The 23,914-nt window shown below is 53.6% G+C and overlaps 1 protein-coding gene and 1 non-coding gene across 2 annotated transcripts in view; both read right to left on the reverse strand.

The window, feature by feature from the left end:
• USP43 (ubiquitin specific peptidase 43) overlaps positions 1 to 23,914 on the reverse strand; it is a 211,940-nt gene that overhangs the window by 149,849 nt on the left and 38,177 nt on the right. The gene's annotated exons all lie outside the window — the stretch shown is intronic.
• LOC125621906 (U6 spliceosomal RNA) lies at positions 1,242 to 1,346 on the reverse strand. Its single transcript, XR_007352618.1, has one exon. It is a non-coding gene; the product is annotated as a U6 spliceosomal RNA (small nuclear RNA).

Here is a 23,914-nt window from a genome sequence, read left to right on the forward strand (position 1 = left end):
CTTTTGTCCACCAATTAGCCCTAATATCCCACACGCAAATTTTAATTCATTAATTTCGGGTCCCACATTCTCTGTCTTTTCTAAGCATGATTTCAGCATAGTTCTTGAATCATAGCAGTGTGGCCTTTTTCGTTTGGACTAATTTATCTCTGTCTGGTTCTCCTGCACCTGTTCATAACATTCATTATTGAAAACAACCTGACCTACTTTCCAGCTCCATGTTATTACAGGTTATTCATGAACTCTGTACAACGGAGCTCACAATCAGAGTCAATTTGTAGGCTTGGTCTCACCCCAGGGCACCCCACCCAGTGTGGGATGCTCTGATAGAGAATGCCCCAGCCCCATGCCCCAGGATGCTCAGAGACACCAGCTGGAAGAGCGCCCCCTGCAGGGCCAGTACTAAGCAGCTGCTGCCCTCCATTCCATTCCTGTGTAACCGAACCAGGCTCCTCTACAGCAAGCAGGAACGGGATTCACACCGCGCCACACTGGTGCCCACAGTCCCCTGGAGAAGGGGATGTGAAGGATGGGGATGGCTGAGCTCAGCCAGCTCCCTTCACTTCCATGGCTACCACACTAAGGACCAGGAAGCCTGGCATGACTTTGGCTTGGAAACAGCACCCTCCCTCCTTCCATGCCACCCTCCTGACTTGTGGAGAAGTGGAGGAGACACCTGCCAGCCCAGATCCAGACCTTCCCCACCATCCCAGTCACTTCTCAGACTGCCAGTGCCAGTGATAGGCTTTTTGCTTCAGCGATGAGACTGGAACAGATGGCGGGAGCTGATGGCGGGAAGAGAAGTGTCTGTTAGAATCCCCCATGCTGGCAGCCTGATGGCTCGGTGGGGCGGGGCTCCCTCTGGGGAAACGGCACATCAGGGAATGTTCACTCCATCGGGACATGATCTCCCAGGGCTCCATGCGCCTTGCCCCCATTACGATCAAAAGGGAGCTGGGGACACAGGCTCCACATTGGGTCTTTGCGGGGATCGCTCTCCCTCTCTTTCCTTGCTGCTAACATGACCTATGTGAGGAGCAGGTTATCCCCTATCTGTGGGGTCCTGACACCTTCCTCTGAAGCAGGAGCAGCTGGAGGTGGGATCTGGTGTCCCGGCTCTGATCCAGCCTGATGATACCTGTGGTACTATGGTTTGATCTTTCTTCTCCTAAGAATGGCCATGTCTGTCCATCTGGGTCTGTTTGTCCTTCTCCTTGCAGGCAGACAGCTGGATGGTGCCGGTCCCTGTGTTTCTGCCCTTGTCTCTTTGCGTATCATCCTTGCACAGGGGCCATGCTAATCTTCTCTGTATTGTTCCAATTTTAGGGTAGGTCTGTGGATATCACTGCTAAGATATCACTATTAGAAGCATGGAGGTCGTTTCTGAGAACGCCCTGCAGTTTCCCCCCCGCCCCAGCCCAGAAAAAAGGGACCTTTAAAACAGAGCGGGAATGGGACAACAGGTCACACATGAGAGCTGGGGTTGGGGAAGCAGGCAGTCAGTTACCACAGGAAGGAGTTATATTAGGCTTCCCAGATTACACTGTATTCTCTTAGTAATAACTGTCTGACAGCATCAGTAATTTCAGTTAATTACACAGAGGGAAGCAATTTAGGCACATTGCAGGCAAACACAAAGACGCCGGCATGTGTTTGTTACAGCTGAGCATTTCTCTCTGTGTGTGAGGAGGTCAGTGCGGGTGGGCTGGGAATGTCTGGTGTCTGTCTGGGGAGGGAGTATGTTTAGGGTGAGCATGTCTACATGGGGGGTTATTGTAGGGAATAAGTAGGTGTGTGTATTCAGATGGGGCTCTGTTCATTCATTCTATGGATCTCTATATGCACCCCTCTGTCTACCCATCCATCCCACATATCCACACCACTGTCTTGCTGTCCACACATACAGCACCTACAAAGATTGTATTTGCTATGGTATTCAATAGGTATTCTTAATAAGAGTAATAAAATAAGAAGAAGCACCTACCTCGGATACAGCGCTTTCATCCACAGACTTCAAAGTGCTTTACAAAGGAGGTCAGTATCCTTGTCCCCACTTTACAGTTGGGGAGACTGAGGCACAAAGGGGGCGAGTGACTTGCTGTAGGGATGCTGAGCCCCTGCAGTCTAACTGCAGTCAACAGCAGCTTGACACAGCAGATCAAGCCCTTGATGTGTTGCCATCCCATCAAGAAATTTGCTACTGAGGAACATTTTCGGATGAGCCGCCTGGACCTGGGCTGCGTGTAGGAGGGAGGAAAGGGCCTCTCCGGATGAAGACAGCATGGCACTGCCAGAGCTGGCTGCTCTCAGGAAGGCTGAGGGGCTGTCAGAGAGCAGCCGCAGCGGCTCTGGAGGGATGCCTGATACCCAGCAGCGACTCCAGTCTGTCACTTTGGCCTAGCAACCCACTGCGCCACCTGCTCTCGTTAACAGCACCCCAAGGAGGTGCTAACGTCTCCCCCAGCGGGAGGGCCAGGCCTGCGAACACCGTTGTACAAAGCCACACTCTGACAGCTGGGAAGGGCAGCCAAGGTGACTCGCGAGCACCCAGGTGCGGGCAGTGACAGATAGGCTGTGTTCTGGGCACGGCTCCCCGTGCAGCCGCTCAGACACGGGGCGGGAGGGGGAAGCCGTTGTCAGAGCTGGAAGGAGAGCCGGGTCTTTCTGCAGTGGGGCCAGCCCTGGGCCATCAGCCCATTTCTATCTGCCTGTCCATCCAGGGGCTTATACTGACCCCTCTCCTCTCTGGCCTGTTTCTGAGCACCTCACACATATGCATCCCTGAGCTAAAGCCGCAGCTCCTTCTCCTAACGCTGCGCTCCCTGAGGGGATGTCAAGCAGGGATTTCATCTCACTCCAGTCAGCCATTGGTGGGGGGCCTGCAATGGGGGGAGGTGACCCAGGAAGGGGTTAAACTCTTCATTAGATCGAAAAGAGCAGGCTGCGGCCTGAAGAGCTGGCAGCCAGGGCTCCTTGGCATGCGGGGGGAGGGCCTGGCAGCTCGGCCTCGAAAGGGGGGACCCTGCAAAGGAAGCAGAGACTTTGTCAGGGGGTGGGAGGAGGACAAGGGGCTCCTGCAAAGGGGAGTAGCTGGTTCTCCGGGTTGCTATAACTGGGAAGACTGGACTACCCATGCCAGGCAAGCCATGGCCGTGCTGCACACACAGCAGGCGGTCCATGCGAGCTTTCTGCGAGCTGCCCACCATCGTACGGCTGTGTGTGGGGCCTGTGGAGTTTCCCAAGGCTGAGCCTGGAGTTGTTTTTCTGTCTGTCTGTAGCTGGACCTGCCTTATGAGGGCCATAAGCCTGAGCCCTGGAGTGGAGCAGAGACTGGGTCCGTAAGAGCCCATCCACCCCCTCCTTCGTCAGCCAGTGGGGTCTCGCTGCAGTGCATTATACAGCACGCTCTCCTCCCCTCCCCTCCGTACACCTATCCAGCCCTGCTGGCCCACAGAGTCAGAAACTGGGGCCGGGTCAGTGGCAGGTAAGGTATCAACCAGTAATCGTTAGGGCTACTGACCAGCCCAACAGGGCCAGCCTGTTCAGGAATCCACTGGGCAGGGACCCCAGACACATCAGGGCTTCTCCAACTCCGTCCCAGCCCCACAAACCTCAGGGGTATTGGGAGAGGCACGAGGGAGCACAGCAAATCTACGGCGAAGACAGGAATGGAGCCCAGGTCGCCTGACTGCCCATCCTAAGTCTCTACCACAAGGCCACCCTTCCTCCTTTGCTTCCAGGGTATGGCCCAGCCTCTCTGGGGTCTCTGGGCTGTTCCCCTAACACACAGCACCGGGGTCATGTGGGGGGATCCTCAGAGGCAAAGGCTCCCTCTGAAGACCCTGCCCTGGCTGGAGCTGGCGAGCTGCAACACGGCCAGGGCCCGGCTGACACATTCCACAGAAGGCAGGCGAGGTAATAAATACCTTTTATTGAACCAGCTCCTGCTGGGGAAAGAGACGCTTTTGAGCCACACACAGCTCTGCCTGAGAGGGTTCAAGGGCAGCTCTGCGTGGCTCCAAAGTGTGTCTCCCCAGCAGGATTTGCTCCAATAAAAGCGATTACCTCACCCACCTTGTCTCTCTAATCACCTGGGTCCGACACAACTACACCACCACTGCCAACGTTCCAGTCAGGCTGCGGTGACAGGAGCTCCATGCGCCATGCCCAGGACCTGCTGGGAGTCCATCCCCCCCAGTCTGTAAAACATCAGCCATCCCACGGAGAAGTAGGAAGATGGAGCAGGCCTGGTAGGGGAGAGGAGCAGGCTTTTCCCACGCTGCCAGGTAGGAGGCTCAGGGCCCAGGCTTAGGGTGATTCTACCTGGCCACCTGCATGGACTTCAAGGGAGTTCTGACCCAGTAAATTGAACCCACTATCTCCACCCTCCTGCACTGATCCACAGCAGATGAGAGTCAGCAACAGCTCCCCGCCCGGGAGCTCCATCCTCTCCCATCACAGCCCCTCCGAGCTCCGTTTCATCATTCAGTAGGGCAGGGCATCACAGTCAGCAGGGCAGGTTTCTCTGGTCTGCACATCCCACCCTGTGCTGAGGTCCCATTAGCTCTTGCCACGCCATGCTGGGTCAGTTCGAGCATGGAACCCCAGAGGGCACGGCCCCGGGAATCAGTGCTGACCTCCTGCCGAATGTGTGCGGCAGGGGCACTGTGCTGCTGGAAGGGGTTTGGGATGAGAAGTGGCCCCTTGTGATCACAGAAGATCCCCCTCTGCGTAAGAGTGAGGCGATGAACTCCCGGGCTCTGGGGAAATCCCAACCTGGCCAACTACATTCTGCAAAAATGGATGCAGCATTCTTCATTTCCGGTCCTGACTGGTCCTGGTGTGAAGCCGTTAAACAGCAGCTGGGCTCCACCCCAGGGACAGCTGGATTGGGGCAGTGGATGACGAGACCCCTCCACATCCCTCACCGCCCCCCCGGGTACTGAGAGGAGTGTTAGCGAGTCCACATTAGGAGCTTGGAGCGCCTCAGAGGAAAGGTCAGAGCATTAGCGTTACACCGCTGCAGCAACCGAGACGTGGAGAGGCAATTCAGGGCAGATCACGGACGGGTGACCCTCTCACAGCCAGCCAAGGGTTCGGGTCTAACACCTTCAGTTGCTATTTGTGCTACTGTAGCACCTAGAGGCAGGGGTGGTGGAACTGAGAGGTGCTAGCTCCCTCACCATGGAAATACTGGGGGGCAGATCTATGTTTCTGTCCCCCACAATATCTCGCAGAGGTGAGAGCAGGACCCAAAGGAGGAGCTGGAGCAGCCAACGCGGCCCATGAGATCGGGCCAGGTGCCAGGGTGCAGGTCGGACTCACTGGCCCAGCCTGATCCTACCTTTGAGCCACTGCAGGTCCAGGTGCAGACACCCAGCCTTGGGGAGGGGGAGGAGACCGTGCATCAGCCACCGGGGGCGGGGAGAGGACAGGGCAGGGAGCTGCACAGGGCACCAACCGCTGGCGGGGGCGGTGGGGAAAGCACAGGGCACCAACCACAGAGGAAGTGACATTGGAACGGCAGTATGAACTGTCAGGAAGTCTTTTTCCAGCCTAGAGCTGACTGCCCCTCCTTCCCCCAGAGCCCTAACAGCTCCCCTCCTATCGCTCTGCCCCTCAGTCATAGGGAGCTTCAACCCCCCACCTCCAGAGAGGCCCCACTGGGCTAGGGAGTCTCATGGTGCTGGGGGCTGCACAGATGCAGTGTGACAGACAGCCCTGCCCCGAAGAGCTGACCAGACAGACCAAAGGTATGAGGTGCACATGGAAAGAGACTTGCCAAAGGTCACATAACAGGTCAGTGGCAGAGCTGGGAAAAAAACACAGGGATCCTGAGTCCTCGCCTTGTGCTCTGCCAACTTGAGCAACGCTGCCTCACTGAAGTGGCCTTTAGCAATTTATTCGTACTAAACTCCGCCTGTGCAATCAAACGACTGTCCACATTCCGATCCTCCGAACACCAGCCCCAAGGGCCAGCAGCCCTTCGTCCCACAGCCTCTGACCCCGCTTCGCCCGGCATGGCAGTTTCATCCCCACGTGCTGCGACATCTCTCCATTTCCTTTGCCCTCTCGCCGCAGGATTACTTATACACGAAGAAACCAGGCCGAGTTTCCTGGCTCCCCTCACATGATTAAAGATGCCGCTGAAATATACAGCAAAGTTCCAAGACACATTCCCCCCCGCCTCCCGCCACCAGATTTCCATTACTGGAGCTTACGCAGAGAGCTCTCCTGGCGGTGAGGGGGTGCCAAGGGACCAGAGGACAGCACAATCTGGCCAAGGAAGATAGAAGCAGAGGACTAATGACTTCTGCCATCTGCCTCGCTGCTCCGCTGTCTCGAACGAGCTGGGTACTTAAAGGGGATGAATGATGAGGTCTTTCGAGGATGCATCTGACCCAGCTGCAGGTCTCAGCTTTCCCCCAGCCAGGGCAGCGTTACAGCTGCAGCAGCATGCAGACACCCAAAGCACCCATGCTCTCTGGGCCCAGGTCACCACGGCCACGCACCTTGCTGGTCGGGCAGGGTTTGGCACAGGTGGTCCTGGACCAACTCAGAGGGAAGAGTCACGACCACCACTGCAGCACTGACCTAGGCCTGCTTGGGGGAGTTGGCAGGATGCTGGCACAGTGCAGGAGGGCACTGAGCCCCTACGGTATTAACCTCCGGTCCCCTCCACTTCTCCCACCTCGTCCTCCCTTCCCAGCATTCTTGCTTTAAAGAAGCTTCAGAGCTTTCCCTCCAGTCCTGTCTCCACCAGCAATTCAGGGAGCACAGCTCTCCTGGGCTGCAGCCCCAGACTGGGAGTTCATAGCTCGCGCTGCGCTTTCACCAGCCGGGAGCTCGCAACATGAGATAAGTGCCAATTAATTTTCTCTTCAACCACTCAGCAATGTAGTGCATCGGGGGGGGAGGGGGGAAGAGCCCTAACTTCAGTGGGCACTACTTGCTCAACCCTCTGGAAAGCAACCCACTTATGTACCATTGGCACCTCCATATAGAGTCCAAAAGACTCAGTCGAGGCCCCCAAGGCTGATCAGGTTGGCTTAATTGTGTGTGTGAGGGAGAGAGACACAGCTCTGAGCAGCTCCTTCCGCACACCGCAGGGAGCAGGTTCCTGGGGTGGGCACCTGTCACTGGTGGGAGGCCCGGTCTGTGTGGGAAAGGGACAGGCATCTTTCACACATGCCGCAGGAGGCCGGTGGGAACATGGGGGGCATGTGTGAAAGAAGGTGGTCGGGGTTCACTGGGGAAAGCATCTCAGCTGGTGGGCACAGCTCCCTGGACCACACTGGGAAAGCCCCGGCAAGGGTGGCACTGGGACGACCCCCCAGCAGCGCCTGGTCTGGCTCCTTATGCAGGCATTCTGGCAGGGTGCAACGCACATGTTACCAGGGAGTCTGTCCTAGAGACACCTTCCCGCCCCACCGGCCATTGCCCCAATCACCTCCCCCACACGGACCATCACAGACCCTCCCTCGGGCACCCACTGCAAGTGCTACCGTGGAGAAGTGTCACCAGATCGCCGCTTTGTGCATCTCCAGCATCTCTGAATGCAGTTTAGCTGTTGGAAGTAAGGAGTCAACACCCTGCGGGCAGCCCATTTCCTGCTCCCCACCACAGGGGAGGTGCTCTACTGCTCGGGGGAGTGGGAATTGAATCACAGACGTGACAGGTGGAAACACCCCAGTAGGCAACTGGGCTGGATGGCTCAGAGCAGCACAGGCCCCATTGTTCCGTCCAGCTGTAAGCGTCTCAGGCCATGGGGCTTTGCAACTCCTCTTGGAAAGGCACTTGCATGGGTTAATGGTGTAACTGGCCATGCCCAGAGAAAAAATCTCTCACCGGGCAGCTGGGATCCCCAACAGCTTCCCAGAAGCACAGCCCTGCTCCTTGTGCAGGCCCGAGAGCTGGTGCGTGTATGCTACTGACCTGGCATGCTCTCTCCAGCCTCAGCGTTGGCATGCCCCCCTCACTCCCTGCCTGGCCCTGTTCGGCAGGAGGACGTGTGACAAAATGATTCAGCAGCCCAGCATCTTCCCAACACCTAGTGATCTCGCCATGAGGCCCTGCCCTGCTCGTCCTCACCAGTGATCTCCCCTGCTGGGTCAGAGCTGTCCGCACAGGGGCACTAGCAAGCTCGGGGCAGGAAAGGGGGGGGAACAGCATCTGGAGCCTTCCACCCACCGGCCTGAATGACAGGGCCTGGACCTGAGTCCCAGCAGGACTTGGGCTCTGACCCACACCCCTAGCAGGGTTCTAGCTCTGGGGTCCTCAGTGCTCAGTGATGTGAGTCAGACTGATGTGTGTGTGTATGGATGGAGGGCTTGAGCTCAAACCTGAGTCCGAGCCTGGCTTGGTGTGCAGGGTGGACATACCATTACTGGGCTGAATGAAGCTAACACTACACATGCACTTGCCTGGTGAGCAATTTACACAGGGATCAGGAATGAGCAGGGAGGCAGGGTCCCACCAGTAGCCAATGGCAGGGGAGGCCGCATTTCTTGTGCTCAGGCCCAACTTGCCCAAGAGCACAGAGCACGAAGGAGCAGCAGTAATTCCAGCTTTGCAAACATCAAAGCACCCCAGAGACCCTGAATGCAGCTAACGCCCCAAAGAATAGCAGCAGATTCCAAACAAGCCCAGGGCATCTCGACACGGGCACCAAACTCCGCGCAGCTTGTTTAAAAATACCCAGAAGAGAAAAGGAGTACTTGTGGCACCTTAGAGACTAACCAATTTATTTGAGCATGAGCTTTCGTGAGCTACAGCTCACTTCATCAGATGTATACCGTGGAAACTGCAGCAGACTTTATATACACACAGAGAATATGAAACAATACCTCCTCCCACCCCACTGTCCTGCTGGTAATAGCTTATCTAAAGTGATCAACAGGTGGGCCATTTCCAGCACAAATCCAGGTTTTCTCACCCTCCACCCCCCCACACAAATTCACTCTCCTGCTGGGGTGGGAGGAGGTATTGTTTCATATTCTCTGTGTGTATATAAAGTCTGCTGCAGTTTCCACGGTATACATCTGATGAAGTGAGCTGTAGCTCACGAAAGCTCATGCTCAAATAAATTGGTTAGTCTCTAAGGTGCCACAAGTACTCCTGTTCTTTTTGCGAATACAGACTAACACGGCTGTTCCTCTGAAACCCAGAAGAGAGGCACTCGGCTCGTTCGAGCGCTCTGCAGACATTAAACAGCTGCTGTTGTGGGACAGCCCTGGCTCACGGCAGTGAGACAGAGATAAAGCTCTCCAGCAAACAAGGCAGGTGGTTGGCACGGCCCTCCAACAGCAGTGCAGCATGAAGAGACCCACGAGCCAGGCTTCCAAAGCTCTGCAAGTGGAAAAGTTTGAAACAAGGGAGAGATGCAAGGCTATGAGACGCTCTCAGGGGAAAGTCATCAACCGCTGCCCGGCTCTGAGCAAACGCAGTCAGCAGAGGAGCTGGAAAGGAGACGAGCCAAGAGAGAGTCCGGGGAGGTGGAACAGCATGCTAGGAAAGCCCAGGAATCTGCGCTAGGAGAAGGAGGCTGGAGCTACAGCCCCGAGGGAGATAAGAGGGCTCATATCTTCCAGCTGCACCTGAGCCTGCGAACACCTTGCCCTTCTTTAGCCTCTGCTATGCAAAGCCCTCACCATGCTCGCCAGCTGATACTGAAAGGTTCAAAGTCACACTGGCAAAACTGGGCACAGTGCCCGGATCACCTGCAGCCCCACCCTGGCCTTTAGTCTCTAGCCCATCCCTTCCGCGACACACCTACGCACTTGCTTCCTCTCCTCATTCCTGTAGCAGTCAGCACACAGAAGCAATCCAAGCCCCGGGAGAAAGTGGCAGGCCCCTCACAGGCCCTGGGGAGAAATTCCTAGTGGGGAGAATCCTGCTCCCCAGCAGGTTTAAGGGCCAAGTGCCATCAGTGTAAATGGAGCATCACTGCACTGGCTGGAACAGAGTCGCTCCTGATTCATAGGGGTGTGACTCCCACCAGAACCCGGCTCCACACAGAGCCAGAGGCAAAGAAACTGTCAGGTGTCTCCTCTCTGTTGGTAATGGGCAGGCAGGATACTGGTCTGCCTTGGTGGGCAACAGGGACTAGACCTGATTGCTCTGGGCAAGGGCAGCACCATCGCCCCCACCCGGCCTCCCACTGTGGGGACTCCGTGGGGTTGCGGTACTAATTCTCTCCCCTCCTCAAACCGCTAGGTCTTTAGAAGTCTCATCAGCATTCACCAGCCCACTTCCTCCCCAACAGGTGAATTCTCCAGCCCTAGAGGGGAACTGGGCGGGAGGGGAGACTGGGCTGACTTTCCTGGCAGCTCCGCTCCATGAGCCAGCTGCCAGGGAGCTAGAGGAGGCTGCAAGGGTCAGAACCCAGTGCAGAGACACAGGCCCTTGGGGTGGCCATCCCTGACTTCTGCAGATCCTCCAAGGCCAGGATACTTGAGGCCTGCCTGTCTGGGGACCAACCCAGCTTCCTCCTGGGGGTGGGACAGATCACTGGAGGAAGAGCCAGCCGGATGGTGAGCCTTATTCACACACCAGATTTTTCTGCCTTTATCTGCAGCTTGGGACGCTCCCGCACCTGCCAGGATCACCAGGGCACGTCCGACCTGATTTGCTCCCTGCCATTGCAGAACCCTCAGGCATCAACACCCCGAGGTCTCTGCTGCAGCACACACCAGTTTAGTCTCCTGAGGATCACGATGCTCTGGTTTAACTGAATTCACCGGGCTCAGTGGAGGGGTGTCAGGGAGGAATGTTAGGGCCCGAGCCCAGCAGGAAGCCAGCCCAGACAAGCTAATGGTCCTTTCCGGCCTTATGAAACTGACATTAATGAGCCAGGAGAGGAATCAGCCAGGTGGGGAGGAGAGTGGCCAAGCAACAGGCCGTGGCCGGGGGGCGAACTAGTTTCCCAGCACAACCAGCCTTGAAAAGGCAGAGGTCAAGATGCGGCTGAGCAGAGTGTGGGAGAATCCTCTCCATCCTCAAGTCACCAGTGGGACCTCCCCACAAGCGAGGGCTGTTGGACGGGGCCAGCCAAGCGTTCCCAGCAGGGAGAGCCATTCAGCCAGCCGCCTACCACCCAACCCCCAGAGACGCCTGGGAAGCCACAGGCAGTGCTAAACCCTGAGAGGTGCTGCCTTCATGAAGCTACAGGAGCTGAGCCCTTCTCAGGATTTGGATCTAGATGTGGCACCATGTGGCACACTCCCATGAACGCAGAAAACTCTCCGCAATATGCATCTAGACCCTGCTTCACCCCAGGGAACCATGTACACTAATTGAAGCTGGAAACGCAAAGGCTCATAACTGTATTCAGCAGCCTTATCTCCTGCTGTTGGACAAAGGGAGGGCTCAGCACGAGCCGAGGGCTCTCCGTGTCTGGAATCTCTTGAGAGAACAAAACACGATAGCTACAGGATCGTGCTCAAAACAGAACAAGGCGAGATGTGATCCTATTACATAATCCAAGCTATTCCCCCACCCTGCCGGCTTACTCCCCGGGGAGCCGCCGGGAGCTATTTCTTCCATGTGTGTGTGCACATGTGCCCGTGTGTGCATGCGCATATATTCACACGTGTATGCGTGTGCAATCATTCAGGCAAAGTGCAAAGCAGCGAGATCAGATTTATGCCCCTTTCTAGTAGGAAAGGATACACGGGGCGGGAGAGGAGAGGAGAAGGCGCGTGGCCCTCTCTGCTGCGCTCCATGCATGCCCCTTGTTTCCTCAAGAATGAATCGGTCACCTACTCTGAAAGGACCTTCTTAAAAGCACTGCGGAACATCCTTAAAGGGCTGCTTATCTGCAGAGAGTGAGGGTGTAAAAAATACCGTCCCCCCCACCCAAGGGAATATCAGAGTGAGATCTCTGCCCACTTCAGTGGCAAGGACATGTCTAGCCCTACAGAGCCGGCCTGGCCAAGGGAGAGGGAGCCAGAGTCTGTCCCATCTTGTGTGTCAGCAGCAATGCCTACAAAGGCCTCCTCCGCGCTAGCCTTCTCCCTGCAGATTGCCCACCGTGGCTACCACCGGTGCCGCGCTGATGGTGCTAGACACAGTGGCTGGAGCTCCAGTGTATACAAAGCCCTGGAGGCCACTGGCACAGCATCGCCAACCCCAGCTGTTCCCAAATCATCTATGAGGCCACAACAATCCCCTCATTTGCTTAAAAATCACAAGGTTTTTTAAAAATAAAATATATATTTTGAGCTCTTTTCACTCCCCTTCCAGATTTTCACACTTTTCTCCACAGTTATTTCTGCTAGAAACTCTCTCTCTCTTTTCTAATGCAAGCTGAGAAATATACTCCAACGACCCCATGACTCCAGGAGCTGGGACTTTAAGAAACATACCAGCTGTCATGAGACTCATGAGAAAATCGCAAGGACTGGCAACACTGCTGGTAGTAGCTGAACCAATACATCCTGTCAACCTGCTCTGAGCAGGGTTAAATGACTTAAGGCCTAAAATGCCAACAGCTGCTCAAACCAAGGGCACCCATCATTAGAACGGCACCCCTGGGAGCAACTGAGAGAAACAAAGTGAAGTGTAACGAAAACCAGGCCAGACTAGAAACCTCTGAGCACACCTGAGAAGAACCTGCTTTTTGTAAAAGGTGCAACAACAAACCTGTTTGCTCACCAGACTGCAGGCTAGGAACTCGCTGCTCTATTAACTGCATCATTGAGGGGAGAGAACTGGAAATTCCCACTGCCTAAACAGGGAGTGAGGGAGGGTGGAGCATGGCTCCAACCCATACTACTGTGAGTAGCCCATTTAACCCCTTGATGACCACTTTACTACACTGCTTAAATGGGAGCTGAGCGCCTTTGAAACTCCAGCCCCGCATTCAGATCAGGTACACCTGGGCAGACAAACTGAAGCACTCAGAGACACCTGAGCAAGGCGGCTGAATTTCTTACAGTCAGTGACGCAGGTTGAGGAAAGAGCCCTATGTTGTGTCATTTGCTTTTTATGCAAAGGTAATATGAAGGAACCACCCGGGCACAGCAGAGACAGAATAATGGGGTTTACTAACTCTACACAACACACCAGACCTCATTACATAGCCACACCACTGCTCCTACAGGCTTCTAAACGCACAACCCCGTGAGCACCACTGGATACTCCCCGATTCCTAAACACTACACCCAGCTTGACTCTCAGATGCCAGGCTGAGTTGGCATGAGTTTAAAGTTAAGCATGTGAGGAGACCCAATGAAATGGGCTTACGGCACTTTGTTGAATCGTAGAGAATGGCAAGTCCCATAGAAACAACAGAGCAGGCTTGATAACGGTCCCTTTCCTGTGCCCGGGTATTAAAACAGAGCACGAATCACGATAATGTGCTAGAACAAATAGCAAGAGAGGCGTGACTGTGTGTAACAACCGGAGCCTGTGCAGCCCGACAGAGAGTAAGAGGTAACTCTATAGGCAGAGACACATCTGATTGCAAGCAGTAGCCGCTTTCCTTAGCAGAGACATTGATGCACTAATAGTAAAATCTCAATCGCAGCTGTCAGGTCACAAGCAAATTGTTCCGTGCATGAATAAATCAAACCAAGGGGTAGTGAAAAATGATACTTCCCCAAATCTCCATAAACCTCCTGTCAGATTTATAGGGACCCAGGGGACAGAAGGAAAAATAAAACAGAATCCTGAAAAGCCAATGGATAGAAATATGAGCAATGCTTTCTTGAATAAAAAATCACTGCCGTACATCTGGTGGCATAAATCGAGTGCTTGGAAAGTTAAATAGCATTTTTAACACAGCTGCCAAGGACTCTTTAAGTAGGACATCCGTGGAACTAAAGAGAACCCAATAAAAAAGGGAAAAGAAAGCCAAGCAGAGATGGTTTAAGAAAGATTGTATTAAGACCACAATAAAAATAAGATAATGAGCGTGTTTCCTAACCCAGAGAATAGCAATCCCAGACCTCCTAACCCCCTGCCCACACCCACCGGAGTGGCACTGCTTAGAGAGAAATTATCAGAAAGGAAGGACAGTCCAGTGGTTAGACCACTGCCCTGGGAATAGAGACCTGGCTTCAATTCTATGCTCTGCCACAGACTTCCTGTGTGACCTTGGGCAAATCACTTAGTCCCTCTGTGCCTCAGGTCCCCATCTGTACAAAGAGGATAACAGCCCTGCCCTGCCTCACAGGAGGGGGAGGATAAATACCTTATGACTGTGAGGGGCTCAGATACTATGATATGGGGTGTCTAATATAGACACATTATATGTGCAGGAGGGAAATCTACTCCAAACTAGGGAGGCAACTGCTACAGCTCCTAATGGCATGTTTAGAAGGAATTTAAACCAATGAAAAAGTAACACGATTTAAGAGTTCTGAGCTGTAATATTGGGCAAGAGCACTTTCAACAGCTGTGTAAAGGAACCAACACAGGAATCACTATGCAAGGACAAAAAGCCAGACAAAAAGGTGAAACAAACTGGATAGTGGAAATGATCAGTCACCTCCAAGCACACCTGTAACAAACCAAGGGCACTTCAGCCACAGAAGATTAGAAAGGCTAGAGGCTCGGGGAGGGTATCACTAGGTTTGGAAGGATTCAGTTTGTATTGGTATATGTCAGTAAACAACATCGATTTCACAGGACACACACAAACTGGCAAAAAAGCATTTCCAGGGTAATCATCAAAATTTACAGACAGACAATGTAAGCAAAATCCTGTGTGAACGTATTAGAGTCAAAGTTCAATGATTTAGACTTTTGAATTAGGCTTGTTACAAAAGGAGAGTGAATGAACAGTAAAAACGGGTACGATTTGTTGATTTTAGGATATTTACTCTGTATATGTGGACATGTGAGGTTGCCAATTTGTGTTTTAATCATTTACAAAGCTTTATTTTGAGTCTCTACATTTACTATCATTAAATAATTATCTGACCCCCCCCCACCATTATTCCCACAATTGCGAAAATTTAAATGAATACAAATAGAAAAAAATGCTTAAAAATAAACACTGATATTATCAGTTGAAATAATAATAAAAATAAATCAAATTCTGCCAAGCCTAGACATCAGCCTGCGTCAGAATCCAAGAACAAGGGACGAGGGAGAGTCAGTGAAATTGAAAGGCGGTGAACTTAAAACAGATTCAAGAAAATGCTTTTTCACACAACTGACAATTGGCCGGCAGAAGTCACTGCCAGATGTTGCTCAGGCAACACCGAGAAAGGAATTAGACAATGATAACAAGAGTATCCAGCATGACAATAGGCAATACTAAAATAAATTGAGCTATTTGGAAGGGATCTAAGCCCTCCTGCTTCAGGGCTTTAATCATTCTCTGACTATTGGGGTCAGCAGGGAATTGTGCTTGTGAGCAGGTTATTCCATAACTGCTTACTGTGGGGGTTCTTGCATCTTTCTCTGAAGTATCTGTTGCTGGCTGATGATAGAGGCCAGATACTGGACTAGATGGGCACATGGGTCTGTAGGTTTCCCCTGTTCCCATGTGGGATGCAACCCATCCCAAACTCCAACCTTCAGATTAGGAGCAACGTCCTGCTAATGTCATCCTGGTCTCCATCCAGTGACGTCACAGGAGAAACAGTGTCTCAGGTTACTGGAAACAGTGAAAGATTCTTGGATGGAGAGGTCAGAAATAAAGTGTAAATACTTAACATAAAAAAATAAGAACAGCCATACTGGGTCAGACCAAAGGCCCACGTAGCCCAGTATCCTGTCTTCCGACAGTGGCCAATGGACAGAACAGGTAATCCCCAAGTGATCCATCCCCTGTCTCACATTCCCAGCTTCTGGCAAACAGAAGCAAAGGACACCATCCCTGCCCATCCTGGATAATAGCCATTGATGGATAAAATCATTGATGGATTTGTGCAGGAAATAGCCCGACTTGATTATGTAAAGAGTTGTCACTTTGGATGGGCTAGCACCAGCAGGAGAGTGAATTTGTGTGGGGGGGTGGAGGGTGAGAACCTGGATTTGTGCTGGAAATGGCCCAACTTGATGATCACTTTAGATAAGCTATTACCAGCAGGACAGTGGGGTGGAAGGAGGTATTGTTTCATATTCTCTGTGTATATATAAAGTCTGCTGCAGTTTCCACGGTATGCATCCGATGAAGTGAGCTGTAGCTCACGAAAGCTCATGCTCAAATAAATTGGTTAGTCTCTAAGGTGCCACAAGTCCTCCTTTTCTTTTTGCGAATACAGACTAACACGGCTGTTACTCTGAAACCTGTCATTGATGGACCTATCTTCCAGGAACTTATCTAGTTCTTTTTTGAACCCTGTTATAGTCTTGGCCTTCACAACATCCTCTGGCAGTTCCACAGGTTGACTGTGCGTTGTGTGAAGACATATTTCCTTTTTGCTTGTTTTAAACCTGTTGCCTATTAATTGCATTGGGTGACCCCTAGTTCTTGTGGTATGAGAAGGAATAATTTATTTATTTTCTCCATGCCCATCATGATTTTATAGTTGCAACAACATCTCCTTTTCAACCACTCCTCTGGACAAAATTCCCAGCAACAGTAACTCACCCAGTATTATTGTGAGTTATCTTTGCAGTAACTGTCTGATTTTGAGAGACAGCTGTCAGGGGAGAGAGGCAAAGGAAGAGGGAGAGCTCAGGATTCACCCAGACAGATACACTTGCATAAGCACACACAGAGCACCTCAGCTCCATTAAAGATGTAAGCAGCCTGGGGGCGGGGAATGGGTTTTAAAGTGCAGCTCTGGGCAGGCCAGCTCAGCTGGATGCTGCTAGCAGCATCCCTGTCTCGTGCTGCTGCTCCCTGCACAGGGAGAGCTGCTCTCTTGCAGAGAAACATGCCGGAGCTGTTTTAACATGAAGGGTGCATTTCTTTCCCCTGGGCTCAGCGCTAAGACATGACAATAACGGCCCAGATGTCTCGCCGCCGGCAGCACCAGGCAGAGCATCTAGGGCACAGCGCACGAGTGACACCCAGGATGGCTCATGCCACAGATGCCGGGCTAAAGTTTGCTTGGAGTTCCTGGCAGCTTCTCATTCCAATGCAGGCCCTGGAGCTGTCAATTGGCTAGCAACAGCCACAGACACTGATACGGCCTCACTTGACATGTGGCTAAATAGGAAAAAGGCCACGTAGTCCTGAGCAACTAACTAGCCAGTGGTGTCCCCTACCCCACAGCCAACCGGTGCACGAGCAGCATAGCTGCCCACTGGGAACGCCATCCCCGGTTGGCACCTGTACCTGAGATGGGTGCCGTCCCCTGGTGTCCAGGAAGAGTCCTATGGTTGAAGAGACCGCTGGGTGACGAGCAACGGGTGTACTGAGATACAGCCAGGGCCAAACTCATCCCTGGTGCAACCCCCTGGGCACTAACGGGCATTGGCTAGGGACATTAAAGAGCTAACCATGTCCTAAAGAGAGAGCATTTTTAGGTTGAAAGCTGTAAACAGGGACAGAATGTGAGTGTACCTCAAGCATGGGGCGGGGAAGTCCAATAGGATGAATGGGCTCCCCACGGAGAATGACACCTGGAAAGAGGGATCAGTGCAGAAGGACTCGGGGACATAAACCAAGCTGGAGAGTGTCCTGATTTCATGAGGCGCCTCTGGGCTGGATTCTGACTGATCTTCCTGGCTAGAATTTGCCTCTCTGCTGGGCCCGGGAAGCAGTGAGAGGATCTCGATCCAGGTGAGGGTCAGGCTGGGATGCGCGAGGACAGCCAGTCTCTGGATTAGACAAAGCCAACATCCTGTGAGCTGTTCCCACCAGATTTTGATCTCCCAACGGCAGAAATCTCATTGAGATCAGCAAGATGTCAAGCACTGGAAATCTCCTGGGAGTTGCTGTTCTCACGAGGTTCCAGCCACAACCCCACAGAGTCATCGAAGATAAGGCGAAGGGGTCTGAATTCTGATCTCCAGCCCATTAGATTTCAACCAGTTACCCCTGTATTGAGCCCAGTGAGCTGGGTTTGACTAACGCATCTCTTCCTGGAAGGCACCCACTCTTAATAGGAAGTCATCAAGAGATTGAGCATCCACCACTTCCCTTGGCACTTGGTTCCAATGGTTAATCCTTCCGCTTTTAAACAATTGCACGAGATTTTTTAATCGGAACATGTCTGGCTTCAGTCTCCAGCCTTTGGTTCTCGTTCTGCCTTTCTCTGCTCGGCTAAAGAGCCCCTCCGTACCTGGTGGTCCCTCCCCATGATGCTAATCAAGTCACCTCTCGATCATCACAGAAATGTAGGGTGGGAAGGGCTCTCAAGAGGTCCTCTGGTCCTGCCCCACGCACTTGATAAGACAAAAAGATTAAATTCCTTAAGTCTCTCACTACATGGCATTTTATCCTATGCTCACATCAGTTTTGTGGCTCTTTTCTGCACCCTCTCCAATTTTTCAACATCCGTTTTAAGACATGGACACCAGAGCTGGCCGCAGGCTCCATCATCAGTCTCACCAATGCCATACACAGGGGTAAAATCACCCTGCTCTTCTTACTCACCACGCCCGTTTACACCTCCAAAGATCGCATTAACCCTTTGTGCCAGAACACTGCACTGGGAGGTCATGTTGAGCTGTCTGTCCACTGTGACCCCTCAATCTTTTTCAGAGTCCTTGCGTTCCAGGATCCAGTCCCCCGTTCTGCAGGCTTTTGCCTCCATTCCTTGCTCCTAGATGTAGTGCTTTGTATTTGTCTGTATTAAAATGCCGTTTGTTTGAGCAGGCCCTGCTTACCAAGCGACCCAGATCGCTCTGTATGATGGCCCTGTCCTCATCATTTACTCAGCCACAGATTGTATCCGGAGCGATTTTATACTTACTTCCAGGTCATTGATGAAAATCTTTAGTAATGTTGGGTCTTCTGCTGATCCCTGCAGAACCCCAGTTGAAACATCCCCATTGAATGAGGAGTCCCCAGTAAGAACTACACTTTTTGCGATCTATCAGTTAGCCAGTTCTTAACCCATTTAACATGTGCTGTATTGATAATGTAGAGGGCTATTTTTTAAATCAGAATACTGTGCAGTACTAAGTCAAATGCCTTACTAACGTCTAAGTATTTTACATCTACCCAGTTACCTTTATCAACCAAACTTGCAATCTCCTCAAAGAGTGAAATCAGGTTTGTCTGTCGAGATCTGTTTTCCATAAGACCATGTTGACTGCAGTCATTGTCTTCCTAGCCATTCATTCTTTATCCACTGAATCCCCTTACCAGCACTTCCATTATTTTGCCAATTACTGATGTCAGGCTAACCAGCCTATGGTTACCTGGGTCGTCCTACTTGCCCTTTTTGAATATTGGCTAAACATTAGCACTCTTCCAGTCTTCTGCAATTTCCCTGGTATTCAAAGATTTATAGAAATTAACATCACCGAGTCAGAGATCTCCTCAGCCAACTCTTTTAGGACTCTTGGGTGCTGGGCCTGCTACTTTCAAAAGGTTTATCCCTTGTAGATGTTGTCTAACATTCTCCTTAGTTACTAATGGACTTGAAAGTATTTCATATAGGCCCCTGATCCTTCTGAATCCAAACCGGGACCAAAGTTGTAGGGGAAGTGGGTTTTAGGTCCTGGGATTTCAGTGTGAGCCACTCGTCCCAGCCCTGACATTTCAGGGCAGAGACTCTGGTTTCAGCTCATTTCTGTGAGGAAGTTAATGGATCCCCAAGACTGGCTGCTGGTTGCAACCTCTGTTTGTCTTGAGGTAGGGGCTGGGGCTGCCAACTCTCTGATTTCCATAATTTTATCTTCCCTCTTGAACAATCCCAAAGGACGGAGGAAAATTAAATACACCTGAAGTGCAGGCACCTCTGGGGAAGAACCCAGCAGCTACTTAACAGCAGGGGAAGGAGCAGGCCCTCATATAAAAAACCCCTAAGAAGCCAGCACTGACAATCTGCTCCGGCTCAGCTGGACACAAGCAGGCAGGTTGATGACTCCCTGGAGACTTGGTTGGTCTCGGTCCATCTGCCCCGCCTTCTGGATGGCCATGAAGCCCGGGCCCATCCTCCAGCCGGCGTGGGAACTGACTGCAGTGGAGCAGGGATTTGCAATGTGCTGCACATGCTGGATGCTGCTGCCAGCACAGAGGATGCTATAATGACCCCCCAGCAGCTCCATCTCTCTGCTCACAGCACATCTTGCTGATGGGTTGGCAGGTGGGAAACAGACCTACCTGGGCCAGTGGGGAGAGCTTGGCTATGGGCAGATGGGCTCATTGTTGGAGGTTTCCTGCGATGTGCTGGGCACGACTGGAGAGGGAACTCTCTCCTCCCAGGGCGAGGGCACTGTCACCTTCCCAGCCCTGATACACACTGCAGAATTTTCATCTGCTGCTCCCTTCCCCCGGCAGCTGCAGCTGTACCTGCTGCACAAGCTCTCAGGACAGCTGTCGCCTTTGATGCCTTAAAGTTTCATGCAACTGACGCTGAGATGAGAGACTTGAGACAGCAGCGGGAGGCAGAACCAGGTCTCCATCTCGCTTTACCTGATCCCTTTGGCGTTCGACCTGCCGTCGTATTCCACTTCCACTGCAGATCCCCGGGAAATGAACCAAGCGGTCAGTGTGATCAAGGGGGTTTCCCGTTCCTTCACCGAAGGATTTGGAGCAGATGGAAACGACTGGAGCCATGCATGGTACGGATGGGTGCTCCACCAGCCTGCACTGCTGTGCCACGGCTGATCTGCAGTGCCCCCTGGCACAGAGCCCGCACAGTTCTGCTGATGCATTTCAGTCCCGACCTGCTGTTTTGCCAGGTGTGTCTCTCTCTAGTTATCTGTTGTAGGTACCTCTCCAGCCCCCAGTGGCCTGGTATCAGAACACCTCACACGCCGTAATGCATTAATCCTCACAATGCCCCGCTGAGGCAGGGCAATGCTATTACCACATTGTGCAGATGGAGAAGGAGGGCACAGAGCGACGACAGAGATTGCCTCCCTGTCCCTGCAGTTAAAGACATGGCCCTGCTTGTGCTCTCCATTGCGCCCCCTGGAGTGGTGTAAAGAGGAGAATCACCCCCACCACACACACACACCACACCACACCCCCACCTCTCACCCGGTCCGGAAACCCAGAACTTTTCATTTCCAGAACGTCACAATAATTTGAACACTTTCCTTTCCGACATTTTGCCGAGCCAAAAACGTTGTGGAAACCGCCCCTTTCCTGCAAAACGCCCTGTTTGGGCACGTTGCTGTTTTCCACCAAAAACAGTTTCAGCAAAAAATTTCCAACTTATCTACGGCCCAATCCTGAGAGATGCTGAGCGCCTTCAGCTCCCCCGGAGCCCAGGGTGTGCACGGCCAAAGTGGGGGAGGTGTTAAAGAGCGCGCCCTGAGGGGGCTGGAACTAGGTGGGGGAGAAAGGGACAAGTCAGGCTGCACAGCTGGGACCCTTTCTGACCCCCAGCTCTGTGCAGAGCATCCCTAGGCATGTGCTGGCACATTTAAAACTAGATCGGGCAATGCCCCAGTAAATGTGCAGTACTGAATGGCTGTGCACTGCCCCAGGGAGGGGGCTAGAGGGTCTAACAGGATGCTCCCATCTCTGTGAGAACAGCAGCACGGCCCATCTAACGCGAATTCCCGGCTGTCTCCCAGATCCATAAGTGGGCACGCTCCGACCACCCCAAGCAGGCTGTGCCAGGCCTTGTGTTCCTATGGCTGGAAATGGAGTGCGGCCAGTGCTGGGGGCTTGCTGTGACTGCAGATGACTGGAGACCAAAGGGACCGGGAGATGCAGCTCCTAGCGACGGATGGTACAGCTGCTTGGCTGTGCTGCTATGCTACCCACACCTGGAGGTGCGACAGCCACTCCTCAACGCCACGCTCTGCCTGGAGGAGTTACAGTCTGCAGGGCCAGGCAGAGCTGGGCAGTGGGGAGCAGAGACCACCAAGCGCAGTCTGAACAGGGCTGACCGGCTTTGTGCAAAAGCAGACCCAGTCCCTCCCAGGGGGTGCAGGCTGGGCAGGAAGTGTGATCCCATAGCCAGGGCACCAGAGCAGCGACCTAGGAGTCAGGACTCCTGGCTTCTGTTCCTGCCCCTGCCACGGGCAGAGCTGGGTTGGTTCCGGCCACAGAGGGAAATGGGTCATGTCGGCACTGCAGGCTGGGGAAGGACTTGCTGCGTCCAGGGGTCCCTACTCTCAGAATTTAGCAGCCTCTCTGTCCCCAGTATACGCTCCCCAGTGTCACTGCAAAACTCCCGCAGTCAGCCCATCCCCAGGGGCCATGCCCAGGGAAGAGGACAGTCTGGTGAGTGCGGCGCCGGCATGGGACTCTGGAGATCTGGGTTCATTCAACTGGAGAAAAGTCGCCAAGGAATCTTCAAAGAACACAAACCACCCTGACCACAAAGGGGCACTGTTTCAGCATCAGCACAGAGAGATGAGACACGACAAACTAACCACCAGCAGCACTTGCTGCAGGGCTGGGATAATGCTGGAGGTCTCCCAGCCCAGAACCACCCAGCCCAGCCCTGCCAGGGAAAATCCGCAGTGGGGTTGAGTGCCTCTGGGAGCCGAGAGAGCAGGGGGCGAGATGGGTGGAGGGGTTTCACTTTACAAATGCCAGAGTCCCTTGGCAGGGATTTCTCTGGCACTGGTGAGGCTCCAGGGGGCCCCTTGACTACGCCGGGCTGATGAGACATTGTGTGTACGTGCACAGAGGGAGGGTCTCAGGATCCCAGGAAAGGGGATAATCTACTGGTTAAACGGGATCCAACCAGAGAGCCCGCTGCCAAAACGCAGGCAGGGATTAGGACGAGCTGAGGTGGGCAGCCCGGCCCTGCTCCTCTCCCGCCTGGCTGGGCTCACCACCCAACTCCTGAACTGGCTGCTTCTGCTGGCAGAGCCCAGCAGGACCGGGTCTGCAGCCAGGGCTTTCCCACTGCCCTGGCCCAGCACAGCTCCGGCCTAACCACAAAGCCAAGGAACCCATCCCCTGGGGAATCGAGCCCGCTGCCCCCTCACCCTCAGGCCACAAGGGGGCAGGGTCCCTGCCCTGCCCTTGCGTGGGAGCCCTGTAATCACCATGCCCTGCCCACTGGATTTCTTTAAGATCTTGGTGAAGCTGGGGCTGGCGGAAGGTGCCAGACTGACAGGTCTGGAGACAGGGGGCTCTGCTCATCCCCGACCCTGCCCAGTGGGGCAACCTCCGCCCACACATGCTGCTCCCTGTCCTCTAGGGCCAGTGGAGAGCTCAGGCCCTGGGGGCCATTCGATCCTGCTCTGCCTACAAGGGGGGAGGGAAGTGCGTGGTGGGCACTAGGAACCAGGCCGAGACACCACCAGATCCACGTATGGCTTGGCCCAGCCTGGCTTCATCTCCTGCCCCTCTCCCTTGAACAAGTCAATCCCCCCCTCCCCCCGCCCCACTGCGCTGATAGCCCTAGTTCCCAGGGGGTCGCCACGATCTCTCTGACGGGCTCAGTGCCACCTCTGGGTGCCAATGGGAGCTCAGTACACGACAGAGGCCCCGCAATGCCCCGGACACCCGCGCTGCCATTCCCAGCAGGAGCAGTGTTACCTCCCTGCAATCAGCGTGAAATCGAGCAGGAGCTCATCCCGTGGGCTGTCAGCCTCCTGCCCCTCAGGGACAGGGACAGGGAACTCCACTCCCACCCCCAGCCTCTGGGTTCTGACCGGAGAAGAGCGGAGGGGGTAGAAGCAGAGTGGGGAAGGAGGACACAGGCAGCCTGCCCAGGAGGGGTGGACCCCACGAGGTCCAGCATGGGGAGGAGTTTAGGGATGAGCAGGGCGTGATTGCCCAGCACCCCTAGCAGGAGTGCTCTCGGATATGTGGCATGGCTCCCCTCCCTTCCTGCAGCCAGATGGGAAGAACCGTGCCCCCTCCTGCTCCCATTCCCTTGGCCCCTGCAGGCTTGCCCCAAGCACCAGCTCCAGGATCTTA

Source organism: Caretta caretta, chromosome 14 (assembly GCF_965140235.1).
Source record: "Caretta caretta isolate rCarCar2 chromosome 14, rCarCar1.hap1, whole genome shotgun sequence".
In the NCBI taxonomy this organism is placed as follows: Eukaryota; Metazoa; Chordata; order Testudines; family Cheloniidae; genus Caretta; species Caretta caretta.